The sequence below is a fragment of the Lampetra fluviatilis genome, chromosome 1, assembly GCF_964198595.1.
Source record: "Lampetra fluviatilis chromosome 1, kcLamFluv1.1, whole genome shotgun sequence".
Taxonomy (NCBI): Eukaryota; Metazoa; Chordata; class Hyperoartia; order Petromyzontiformes; family Petromyzontidae; genus Lampetra; species Lampetra fluviatilis.
Genome location: NC_136275.1, coordinates 14987321 through 15001786, shown reverse-complemented (window position 1 = coordinate 15001786; position 14466 = coordinate 14987321). Strand labels below are relative to the sequence as shown.

The 14466-nt window shown below is 46.1% G+C and overlaps 1 protein-coding gene across 6 annotated transcripts in view; it reads right to left on the bottom strand.

Annotated features, from left to right (window-relative positions):
• The window catches only part of LOC144933004 (thrombospondin type-1 domain-containing protein 7A-like), a 576967-nt gene that overhangs the window by 561891 nt on the left and 610 nt on the right, over positions 1-14466 (bottom strand). The window lies entirely within an intron of this gene.

Below are 14466 nucleotides of genomic sequence, written 5' to 3'. Positions count from 1 at the left end.
TGGAAATGTTGTGGCTTGGCTCTCCAACACACCGGTGTGCTGTACTAGTGACGAATTGGCATGTTTTGTTTACATGACAACCCTTACTAGTTGGCTGTGTCGGGTGGTGGCGGGTTTTAACGACACATTTATATATTTACGCGATCTAACCCAAAAAACCTCTATTATGGAGAACTAAGACAGAAACTCCAGAACCGCAGAGGACACCACAGCCTCGACCCCTTTGACGTCACAGCACTGCAGAAGGTGATACAGGGCCTACATAATGGCAAGGCAGAAGATGCGACAACATTCTGGCAAAATTAATTAAACACCTGAGGCCCGAGCTCTCACTTGGCTGACACGGTTTTACAATATGGTTGTAAATTCCAACACCATCCCAAAGAAATGTCAGACAGAAAAAGGCATCGCCATACCAAAACCAGCAAAAGACCTTACACTTGTAGCCAGCTACCGCCAATCTGTCTCCTATCAGTCCCCTATAAAATCCTCGAACGCCTCATTCTACATCGCATATCCCCTGCCACTGAAGAAGTCCTCAGCGTAGAACAGGCGGGTTTTCGCAAGGGCCACAGCACAGCAGAACAGATTCTGGCCTTCACCACTTATATCGCAGATGGCTTCCAGAAAATCTGAAAACAGGAGCTGTTTTCCTCGACCTAACAATTGCCTATGACACCGTCTAGCACACTGGCTTCCTCCTCATGCTGTCACGGTCCCTCCCCGACTGGGCAACCACCACACTACTGATCAATAGGCGTTTCAAAGTTCACCTCGGAGAGGCAAAATGCACATGGAAGAGAACGACCCACGGTCTCCCTCAAGGCTCAGTACTGGCTCCCACTCTGTTCAACCTCTACACAAATTACCTCCCAGAAACCACCTCCCGAATATTCATACATGCTGACATCTTCCTGGCAACGCAAGTTCGACACCCTGGATCAGACCCTAAATGAGGATATAGTACAACTCGAACAATATTGCAACACATGATGGCTCAAACCAAGCCTTGCAAAAACTGTGTCCAGTGTATTCCACCTCTACAACGCAAAGGCCAATAAAGAGCTCAACATCCAGATGAACAACTACAAGCTATAGAGCATTACTCCACCCCCACATACGTCGGGGTGGCCCTGGACAGGTCACTCACCTCATCTCCAGACTAGCTGGCTCAACATGGGGCGTCGCTACCACCACCCTCCGTAACTCAGCACTAGCACTCATTCACAGCAGAATAATACTGTGCACTTGTCTGGTCAAGGTCGTCGCACACACACGGAGTCGACGCACAGCTAAACATCACCATGCACATAATCACTGGTACACTACGATCCACCCCGCTTCCCTGGCTCCCTATCCTGGCAAATACCCCCCCCCCCCACATATCCGGAGACTTGCAATAACCCACAAAATTATTGAAAAATTCTGCAACGCCCCACACCTGCTGCTCCATGAGGTACTCTTCAACCCACAAAACGATGACGCCTCTCCTAAAGACAACAGATTTGGAAAGAACTCACGACTTCAATACAAATTTCACCTGGACACAAGAATGGGAATCACTGGACCTATCAAATAAGTACCTCATTACTACCCTCACACAACAGCCTCCTGGTTTCAACCTCCCCAGGGAGGAGTGGTCCACCCTCAAAAGGTTCAGGACTGGTCACGGCCCATGCCACGCCAACCTCCACCGATGGGGCATTAGCCCTCTATGTGCCTGTGGGGTGGAGCAAACCATGCACCACATCCTAGAAGTCTGCCCAATCTACAAACTTAGTAGAGACCTACTAACCCTCAACACACCAGGACCAGAAGCAACCGCTTGGCTTAGGGACTTTGCATTCGCTAAATAAATAAGACATAATCGTTCCCCAACACGCATGTGTCTCGCATGCATAACCGGCTAGGAGGCCACAAGCGTGGCTGTTTACGATCGTGCCTTATTGTGCAAATGTGTTGCCAAAACAAAAATGCATCCCATACGGTTTTGTTTTAAACGAAGAGTGAACAGACGTTGCCGTTGTGATTAATTTCTCATTTATCTAAGTACTTCCCCCATTGTATAAACGTGCTGTTAACTCTGTCGGGCGCTCACACGCATCGGCGTGGAGTCTACTGGGGGTATCGTTTACCTCGGTGAGCATGCGACGCACGCATGCGCGCCACACACACAAAACAGGTGTTCACTCCGTCATGAGAGATTGTTTTATGATTCTGCAAACTCCCGTTCTCGAGCCTCCCCGTAGTTAACCATTTACCAATGACGTCCATAAGGATAAACCCCCACGGTCTTGCTCCTACCTACCTATCCGCTCTCATCTCACTCAATAGTTTCCTCCATGCACTCTCATACTCTCCCCTCCCAGATCACTTTTCTCCTCTACATGCAATCTCTGCCCAAGCGACCAGGGCTTTCTATGAAAACTAATTCACTCATTTTCCTCTGTTGCTCCCATCAATAAATCCATGCTACTGACTCCCTACCCCTGTATAAGGCCAGGTTCAAGACTTTTCATTTTCCCTCTGCCTACGACTTTTTCTGTAAAATAAATGTGCACTGTATCTGTACAGCGTCGTGAAGTGCAGCCGCATTTAGATAAGTATAAGCTGTATTGTATTGTGATTAACTGGTTTAAGATATATAATTTTATATTATCGTCTACCACTCAGCCAAATCTTACCCAGCCCAGCCCTACAGCACAATTACCCGCTGTTGGCTTCTGATAGAAACTGAAAGATATTGCACGATTGAGCATTATCATATTCATATCTTAAAGAAAGTGAATGATAAAATTAAAATCTTGTGCGCAGGGAAATGTGAGAATTCGAGTTTTGTGAGACTGTTGGAAAAAGAGGCGCATTTGACGGTGAATATTATTAAACAGATTGACGGCACTCGTCAGGACGCTTTCCCCAGGAAGGCGAGAGTCATTGAGGGTGGAACCCAGGCAGCAGATGCAGCAGCATTCTTAATACCACTGATTGCAACACTTGGGGTTCGTAAAGAGCATTGTTGTAATCTCGGACGTTTTATACAATTAACTTAGATTCATGAAGTGGCTACATTTGGCGCTTATAATATTGTACACACGTGGTGGAACCCATGCAGTGGATATATTAATGCTTTATCATTATTACTCCTTGACAGTCTAAGGTCAGTCAACCAATGTCCCAGTCTTGTGACAGTGATTTTGGCTTCAATGAGATCAATATTTTTTCTTATATCCATACGAGAATAAGCTTTGCACAATTGCAGATGATAAACATTGGCAATGAATATCCTGTGAGAGATTGCTTGCCATCACTGATTGCTTGCCACCACTATTATTAAAAGTGTTGATCCAGGAAAGCCTCATCCAAGTCTCAAGAATAGTTTTATATATGATTGTGATACGTTTTTGCAGGAGGGGGTTAACAATTGCTATGTTTCCCAATTAGGTTATTTGTAACAAAAAAACCTAATTTGGCAAATTTGGACCATGACGTCAGCACAAAATGGCCTACTGATCATCCAATTCCGCCACTAGATATAAACATCCACTGCGAAACAAAAACATGTATTATTAATTATTTAACTGCCGTATTAACTATGGCGGCTTGCCAGATTCGAAGCATAAAACTCTGCAGCAACAACTGTGCTCGCGCTGAGCCATGCCACCTTATATAAGCAGTTCTTATAATCGAACTGTGCTTAAAAACACATTGGTCGGTGATACCGCAATTGGCAAGCACAAATACCAGCTGAAAAACGTAACACGTTCTTCAATAGAACTGCCTTGAAGGGACACAATATATAGACTAGGTGACGTTTCGTGCAATAGCCCTTCTTCATAGCATATGTACTTAAAAGGTGTGCCTATATCCAGCTGTTACTAAAATGTGTACCGGGTGCTGGGACGTGGTCGTCCTCAAAACACGTATGTATGAGACATCTATACTTCAATACCCCTGCACCCAACCCAAACTCTTCCTTCTTTCGCCCTCGACAATGAATGTATGAATCTGCTCCGCTCGCTGCTATCCCCACTACTAACGGGCTTCCTCCTTGCATTAAGGTAATCTTTGGCCAATTAATGCAGGGCATGGCACGTGAAAAAATATTATCCATCCAATTCACCATGAAGGCCAGGTCTTAACGTGAATCTCTGCATATGCCAGAATGGCAGGGAAGCCCACACTCTGCTGATGACAGGAAAGGAACGAAAGGGATGAGATGGAGATAAATATGGTGCCTCTTGGGGTGCTGAAGAGCAGCTAGGAGAGACGGTCTATCACGCAACATTCATTCTCACCTATCTGGCACTCACTGCTAACTCGCCTGACACTCACACTCACCCGCCAGATACTCGCATTAACCCACCCAACCCCTACTCTCAGCCGCCCGACACTCACTCACCCGACATTCACGCTTACCTGTCAGATGCACAATCTAACCCACCCACCCAACACACACACCCACCCACCTAACTTTCACACTCACCCACACAACACTAACCCACCCAAGGCTCACCCACAAATCACTCACACTTACCCAGTCAAGCCCCACTCTACCCACCCGACACTTACCCACCCGCAACTCACACTCACCCGCCTGACATTCACACTCACCCACCCAATCCCCACTCTCACCCGCCAGACGCTCACACTCACACACCTGACACACGCACCCGCCAGACACTCACCTGCCAGAAACTTACAATCACCCACCCAACCCCCTCTTTCACCCGCCAGACACTCATTCACCTGCCACTCATCCACCAGGAACTCAAAATCACCCACCCAACCCCCACTCTCACCCGACTGACACTCACTCAACCACCAAACACTCACAATCACCCGCCAGACACACTCAACTGCCACTTCACCATCCCTGCACCAAACCTCAACTCTCCCTTCTTTCACCCTCGACAATGAATGTATAAATCTGCTCCGCTCGCTGCTATTCCCACTACTAACGGGCTTCCTCCTTGCATTAAGGTCATCTTTGGCCAATTAATGCAAGGCACGGCACGTAAAAACTATTATTCATCCAATTCAACGTAAAGGTCAGGTCTTAACGTGAATCTCTGTGCAATGGCAAAATGGCAGGGAAGCCCACACTCTGCTGATGACAGGGAAGGAACGAAAGGGATGAGATGGAGAGAAATATGGTGCCCATTGGGGTGCTGAAGGGCAGCTAGCAGAGCGGTTCTATCACGCGACATTCATTCTCACCTATCCGGCATTCATTGCTAACTCACCTGACACTCACACTCACCTGCCAGACACTCACACTCAGCCTTCAGACACTCAAACTCACCCGCCAGACACATCAGACTCGCCCGCCAGACACTCACACTCACCCGCCAGACACTCACACTCACGTGCCAGACACTCATACTCACCCACCCAACCCCCACTCTCACCCGCCCGACACTCGCACTCACCCGACATTCACACTTACCCGCCAGATACTCAATCTAACCCACCCAACACACACCCACGCACCTAACATTCACACCCACCCACACAACACCCACCCAACGCTCAGCCACACAACACTCACACTTACCCAGCCAAGCCCCACTGTTACCCACACGACACTGACCCGCCTAAAACTCACACTCACCCGCCTGACACTCACTCACCCACCCGATCTCCACTCCTATCCACCAGACACTCACAATCACCTGTCAGACACTCACTAACCCATCATAAACTCAATCACCCACCCAAACCCCACTCTCACCCGGCAGAAAATCACTCACCCGACAGACGCTCACTAATCCACCAGAAACTCACAATCATGCACCCAATACCAACTCTCACCCGCCCGACACTCAATATCACCCTTCAGAAACTCAGAATCACCCACCCAACCCCCACTCTCACCTGCTCGACACTCACAATCACCCACCCAAACCCCACTCTCACCTGCTCGACACTCACAATCACCCGCCAGATACTCACATTCACCCACCCAACCCCTACTCTGACCTGCCCGACACTCACAATCACCCGCCTAACCCCCACTATCACCAGCCAGACACTCACAATCACCCACCAGACACTCACTCAACCATCAGAACCTCACAATCACCCACCCAACACCAACTCTCACCTGACACTCCCAATAACCCTGCAGACACTCACTCACCTGGCAGAAACATACAATCACCCACCTAACCCCCATTCTCACCCGCAAGACACTCACAATCACCCGCCAGACACTCACTCACCAATCAGAACCTCACAATCACCCATCCAAAGCCCACTCTCACCCGCCAGACACTCACAATCACCCGCCAGACACTCTCAATCACCCGCCAGACACTCGCAATCACCCACCCAACCCCTACTCTCACCTGCTCGACACTCACAATCACCCGCCAGACACTCACAATCACCCACCCAAACCCCACTCTCACGTGCCAGACACTCACAATCACCCACCCAACCCCCACTCTCACGTGCCAGACACTCACAATCACCCACCCAACCCCCACTCTCACGTGCCAGACACTCACAATCACCCACCCAACCCCCACTCTCAACTGCCTGACACTCACAATCACCCACCAAACCCCCACTCTCAACCGCCAGACACTCACAATCACCCTTCAGACACTCAGAATCAACCACCCAACCCCCACTCACACCCGCGAGAAACTCACAATCACCCACCCAACCCCTACTCTCACCCGCCCGACACTCACAATCACCCACCCAACCCCCACTCTCACACGTCCGACACCCACAATCAACTGTCAGACACTCACAATCACCCACCCAACCCCCACTCTCACCCGCCAGACACTCACAATCACCCTTCAGACACTCAGAATCAACCACCCAACCCCCACTCACACCCGCGAGAAACTCACAATCACCCACCCAACCCCTACTCTCACCCGCCCGACACTCACAATCACCCACCCAACCCCCACTCTCACACGTCCGACACCCACAATCAACTGTCAGACACTCACAATCACCCACCCAACCCCCACTCTCACCCGCCAGACACTCACAATCACCCGCCCGACACTCACAATCTCCCACCCAACCCCCACTCTCACCTGCCCAATACTCACTCTCACAGTCAAACCACCTAACTAGCAATCACAATCACCCACCCGTCATTCACTATCACACACCTGCCATTCATTCTCTTTCACTTCACATTCACACGCATTCACCCGGGATGCATTCTTAACCATTGGCCATTCACGCTCATCCGTCTGACCTTTAATTTCCAACGTCACAAAGGTTGATGCACTCCCGTGTGCATTATCTCTCACTGAGTGTTATTTCGACGAATGACGGTCTTTTTTTTGCATAGGAACTTAACTAAACCTAAAATTTCAGTTTAGACGAGGAGTGGCTGCAATTATTGCCAGCCTCCTCCCCTCCACCCCCTCACTCCTTCTCGTCCCCTCTCCAACCCCCCCCCCCCCCCCGCCAAAGAAGAGGATGAGGTGTCGGGAAAGTCAGGGGCGGAGGCCGCATGTGGGCCGATAGCGCGGCACACCGGGGAAGGAGCGTTCCAGCGCGTAGCCGCTCGCTCGTCCCTCAGTGCCGCTCACCCCATGGTCGACCGCTGGCAGGATCAGGTTCCCCCATCCCTTTAACGCAGGGGGGGGGGGGGGTGGGGAAAACCTTCTCCTTACTTGGGACCGAATACGACTTTCTTTCAAAATATGAGCTCCAGAGCTCATTTTCAGAAGCGATCTTGCCACAAATTTCCGCTGAACGAAATAGCTTATCACGTGGAAATTTATAGCAGCCAAATACAGTACAGTACTCTAAATCTTCACCGGGTCTTCAAATAGTTTTTAATTAAGGTCCTTCTTCGGATACCTTGACCAATTGCATGTGTTACGTATTTTGACCGGTTTGGGGAAACCGGAGTGCCCGGAGCAAAGTAAATAAGGCAACAACACCTGCACAGAGAGGTCAAGCGAACCTACCTGCTGAACTGCCACCTGAGGTCAGATTCTTTCCTAGCAGGTTGAAAGTATTGTACAACTAGTGCGCTCTGCATGACTCACTAATCCCTCCTTTACATTTCTGTATCACAGGTGTCTCCATACATAATATAACCACATAAATCACGCACGCGAAAACATAGGAAGCCAACATTTTGAAGACTGGCATACCGTACACAGACTGACAGCATCGTATCTATTATTATCTAAAGTATATCATCGTAACCATTAACGTTTACTCGTGTATTAGACGGATGATACATGGAAAATGGTAGGTAGTGTGGTGGCGCAGTGGTTAACGCACGGGCACTGCCTTGAGTTACATTCCCCTCGCACGGAAAACAACATCAGTGGAGAGCGATGTCTGAACCAGTCCTGCGCCACCCCCCTCTCCACACTCCCCGTTCTTTTCACCAATCTGCACTGACCCCGCATTGACCTAATATGGTCAACCAACCCCCACGGGGAGGTACTTATCCAGAAGTGGATTCACAAAGGGCTGTGCATTGTTATATTACGTAAAATGACTAATTATTTCGTGAATAGAAGGTTGTGATCCCCCTATATCACCATCAGCCACGATTTCCTTTGCATTGCACGAGTGTTTATCTCTCTGCGACAGGAAAACAAACGACGTGTTACGACTCGGTGTTCTTTGTCAATGCAGGATAGTGTCACTTCAAGAGCCATACAAACGCCATCAGATAGATACCTTTATTTAGTCAGGTAAAAACTCATTGAGATGGAAATCAAATTTTCAAGGGAGACGTGGGAAGTTTAACTAATGCATGAGCATAGAAAATAAGAGATTCTACAATCAAAACAACTACACACATTGTAAAGCACGCATAGACAGCACGACGCATATATTAGTATCCTATTTCACATAATTTACTATGGACCACTGGCGGAGCCAGTGGGGAGGTGGGGTGGGACGTGCCCCCCCCAATGATACGATCGAAATCCCTAATTTCGATCGGATCAGTAATAAATCGGCAATTTGCGACCCTCACTGCCACTTTGTAGCATATTATAATGTGCCAGGGACTCTATGAGATGATAGGACAATAGTCTGAGTCCATAATTGGCAATAAGTAACGGCAAAGAAGTGAATCAGACTTAATTTTAGAACTTTCGTGACTGCAGGAATTATTTGTTTCTTTCGGTTAAGTCACGTCTAAAGAAAAAATAATAAATTAAATTAAATAATAGAATGCGACGTTTCGATCTAACCAGAAAACTATAGACAGACATATTAGCAGAAAGATATCACCAAGATACATAGCGAGAGCAACACAGGTAACAGAGAGGGGTGATCGTCTCTGCGTGGTGGCCTTAAATAGACAGAGGGGGGGCGGAGGCAGAGAGAGGGAGGAGGGTTAGAGAAAAAATTAGCATATCAATGAGTGGTCAACAGACGTGGTGCTGCGAATGCGATGGCACGGCAAGCAAGCCTGAAAATCAGGAGAAGGACACACTAAAATTAAATAACCTAGTAAAATATCGAAATTTAATGTAATACAACACAGAGGGTCGGTCAACACACAATTAACGCATAGCCTGGTTGATTACGTATTTCAAAGATTGCTAAGTTAGAATTTAAGTGTGAACAATCTAAAGAGAGGACACAGGCAGAGAAAACAAGTCGCCAGAGAGAGAGAAAAAAGATAAGCTTAAAACTTCCCCGTAGAAGTGGTTCAATCTTAATTTTAGAACTTTCGTGACTGCAGGAATTATTATTTGTTTCTTTCGGTTAAGTCACGTCTAAAGATAAAATAATAAATTAAATTAAATAATAGAATACGACGTTTCGATTGCAACACAAGCAATCATCATCAGGTATAATGAAATAGCGACATAAAATCTAACCAGAAAACTATAGACCGACATATTAGCAGACAGATATCACCAAGATACATAGCGAGAGCAACACAGGTAACAGAGAGGGGTGATCATCTCTGTGTAGTGGCCTTAAATAGACAGAGGGGGGGCGGAGGCAGAGAGAGGGAGGAGGGTTAGAGAAAAAATTAGCATATCAATGAGTGGTCAACAGACGTGGTGCTGCGAATGCGATGGCACGGCAAGCAAGCCTGAAAATCAGGAGAAGGACACACTAAAATTAAATAACCTAGTAAAATATCGAAATGTAATGTAATACAACACAGAGGGTCGGTCAACACCCAATTAACGCATAGCCTGGTTGATTACGTATTTCAAAGATTGCTAAATTAGAATTTAAGTGTGAACAATCTAAAGAGAGGACACAGGCAGAGAAAACAAGTCGCCAGAGAGAGAGAAAAAAGATAAGCTTAAAACTTCCCCGACCCTCTGTGTTGTATTACATTACATTTCGATATTTTACTAGGTTATTTAATTTTAGTGTGTCCTTCTCCTGATTTTCAGGCTTGCTTGCCGTGCCATCGCATTCGCAGCACCACGTCTGTTGACCACTCATTGATATGCTAATTTTTCTCTAACCCTCCTCCCTCTCTCTGCCTCCGCCCCCCCCCTGTCTATTTAAGGCCACCACACAGAGACGATCACCCCTCTCTGTTACCTGTGTTGCTCTAGCTATGTATCTTGGTGATATCTGTCTGCTAATATGTCTGTCTATAGTTTTCTGGTTAGATTTTATGTCGCTATTTCATTATACCTGATGATGATTGCTTGTGTTGCAATCGAAACGTCGTATTCTATTATTTAATTTAATTTATTATTTTATCTTTAGACGTGACTTAACCGAAAGAAACAAATAATAATTCCTGCAGTCACGAAAGTTCTAAAATTAAGATTGAACCACTTCTACGGGGAAGTTTTAAGCTTATCTTTTTTTCTCTCTCTCTGGCGACTTGTTTTCTCTGCCTGTGTCCTCTCTTTAGATTGTTCACACTTAAATTCTAACTTAGCAATCTTTGAAATACGTAATCAACCAGGCTATGCGTTTATTGTGTGTTGACCGACCCTCTGTGTTGTATTACATTACATTTCGATATTTTACTAGGTTATTTAATTTTAGTGTGTCCTTCTCCTGATTTTCAGACTTGCTTGCCGTGCCATCGCATTCGCAGCACCACGTCTGTTGACCACTCATTGATATGCTAATTTTTCTCTAACCCTCCTCCCTCTCTCTGCCTCCGCCCCCCCCCTGTCTATTTAAGGCCACCACACAGAGACGATCACCCCTCTCTGTTACCTGTGTTGCTCTAGCTATGTATCTTGGTGATATCTGTCTGCTAATATGTCTGTCTATAGTTTTCTGGTTAGATTTTATGTCGCTATTTCATTATACCTGATGATGATTGCTTGTGTTGCAATCGAAACGTCGTATTCTATTATTTAATTTAATTTATTATTTTATCTTTAGACGTGACTTAACCGAAAGAAACAAATAATAATTCCTGCAGTCACGAAAGTTCTAAAATTAAGATTGAACCACTTCTACGGGGAAGTTTTAAGCTTATCTTTTTTTCTCTCTTTCTGGCGACTTGTTTTCTCTGCCTGTGTCCTCTCTTTAGATTGTTCACACTTAAATTCTAACTTAGCAATCTTTGAAATACGTAATCAACCAGGCTATGCGTTTATTGTGTGTTGACCGACCCTCTGTGTTGTATTACATTACATTTCGATATTTTACTAGGTTATTTAATTTTAGTGTGTCCTTCTCCTGATTTTCAGGCTTGCTTGCCGTGCCATCGCATTCGCAGCACCACGTCTGTTGACCACTCATTGATATGCTAATTTTTTCTCTAACCCTCCTCCCTCTCTCTGCCTCCGCCCCCCCTCTGTCTATTTAAGGCCACCACGCAGAGACGATCACCCCTCTCTGTTACCTGTGTTGCTCTCGCTATGTATCTTGGTGATATCTGTCTGCTAATATGTCTGTCTATAGTTTTCTGGTTAGATTTTATGTCGCTATTTCATTATACCTGATGATGATTGCTTGTGTTGCAATCGAAACGTCGTATTCTATTATTTAATTAAATTTATTATTTTATCTTTAGACGTGACTTAACCGAAAGAAACAAATAATAATTCCTGCAGTCACGAAAGTTCTAAAATTAAGATTGAACCACTTCTACGGGGAAGTTTTAAGCTTATCTTTTTTCTCTCTCTCTGGCGACTTGTTTTCTCTGCCTGTGTCCTCTCTTTAGATTGTTCACACTTAAATTCTTACTTAGCAATCTTTGAAATACGTAATCAACCAGGCTATGCGTTAATTGTGTGTTGACCGACCCTCTGTGTTGTATTACATTACATTTAGATATTTTACTAGGTTATTTAATTTTAGTGTGTCCTCCTGATTTTCAGGCTTGCTTGCCGTGCCATCGCATTCGCAGCACCACGTCTGTTGACCACTCATTGATATGCTAATTTTTTCTCTAACCCTCCTCCCTCTCTCTGCCTCCGCCCCCCCTCTGTCTATTTAAGGCCACCACGCAGAGACGATCACCCCTCTCTGTTACCTGTGTTGCTCTCGCTATGTATCTTGGTGATATCTGTCTGCTAATATGTCTGTCTATAGTTTTCTGGTTAGATTTTATGTCGCTATTTCATTATACCTGATGATGATTGCTTGTGTTGCAATCGAAACGTCGTATTCTATTATTTAATTAAATGTATTATTTTATCTTTAGACGTGACTTAACCGAAAGAAACAAATAATAATTCCTGCAGTCACGAAAGTTCTAAAATTAAGATTGAACCACTTCTACGGGGAAGTTTTAAGCTTATCTTTTTTCTCTCTCTCTGGCGACTTGTTTTCTCTGCCTGTGTCCTCTCTTTAGATTGTTCACACTTAAATTCTTACTTAGCAATCTTTGAAATACGTAATCAACCAGGCTATGCGTTAATTGTGTGTTGACCGACCCTCTGTGTTGTATTACATTACATTTCGATATTTTACTAGGTTATTTAATTTTAGTGTGTCCTCCTGATTTTCAGGCTTGCTTGCCGTGCCATCGCATTCGCAGCACCACGTCTGTTGACCACTCATTGATATGCTAATTTTTTCTCTAACCCTCCTCCCTCTCTCTGCCTCCGCCCCCCCCCTCTGTCTATTTAAGGCCACCACACAGAGACGATCACCCCTCTCTGTTACCTGTGTTGCTCTCGCTATGTATCTTGGTTATATCTGTCTGCTAATATGTCTGTCTATAGATTTCTGGTTAGATTTTATGTCGCTATTTCATTATACCTGATGATGATTGCTTGTGTTGCAATCGAAACGTCGTATTTTATTATTTAATTTAATTTATTATTTTATCTTTAGACGTGACTTAACCGAAAGAAACAAATAATAAGTGAATCAGAATTGTGCACAGTTGCGTCTGCAGTACACGACTTCCCTGAAGGCATACCTTCAGCGAGTGCGATGCCGACTTCACACGGTTCGAATTCGACCCTCGATCGATGGCTACGCCATTGCCGAACACGCTTTCGAAATAAAAAGCAAGGGACAAGTCCTTACTTACTAACAACTCTCATCATTTTTCATTGCTGGAGGGGTTGCCCCCCCCCCTACCTGAAAATCCTGGCTCCGCCATTGCTATAGACTATATAGCGTGCTTCACCAACCTTTACGATACGCACGGCGTTGGCAGACCTTCATCCTGCAGTGAGTTGACAAAGGGGCTGTGGCACGTACATGCATAAAGAGAGAGACCACAGCGGCGACTCAATGTGCAGACTTGCCCCCGGCCATGAAAATGTGGATTATTTCCACCCTTGACTCAGTGTCATCAACAGAAGATGACCAGCAACATCATTGCTCGTTTGAGACGCATTTACATTGTTTCTCTCAACGTACCCAAGCCCACGCCACCGCATAGGTTCTCATTCCGCGCGTGGCTATCCTGCCCGTGACTATATCCTGCGATGCAAGAGCGGCAAAGCCTCCCCCGCCACCGCTTATTGCCCATTCCCGCAGTCCGCCTTAAGTCCGCGCAGTCCGCAACGCCCAGAGAAGAGGAATGGACAGATTCACCGACGTGCGAGCATACGGGGCGCCTGCATCGCGCTTCAGGCGCGAGTCCAGCCTCTATGCTATTATATACCCTCAGATGCGAAAAGCGGTCATAGTTTCTGATTATTGTGACTATCAACCAACAGACATGCCTACTCAACTAGTTATCTAATACCTACTCCAGGACTAGAGAAATGCATTCATTCAAGAGCTGGCCATATCCACTGTAAATTCGCTGTGCTATGGAAGAGCGGTGATGAGAATCCTGCAAAAAGTACTCGAATGCGTTCCATGCTCGCGCATGTACAGTCCAGGGTCGTCTCGCAGCTTTCAACAATCACCGAATACAGCTCACGTGAAAAGGTCACAGCGAAATCAGCAGTCAACGAGGGGAGCGTTTTGACCTGACGTGGTCTTAAAATGTGAAAAGGAGGAGATGCGATCTTAAGACTTGACTGTTCTACTCGCCACCTCGACTACGCAGCGCACACAAGGTCAAAGACAAATCGCTGATGAACATCTCTCCGTGTCTCG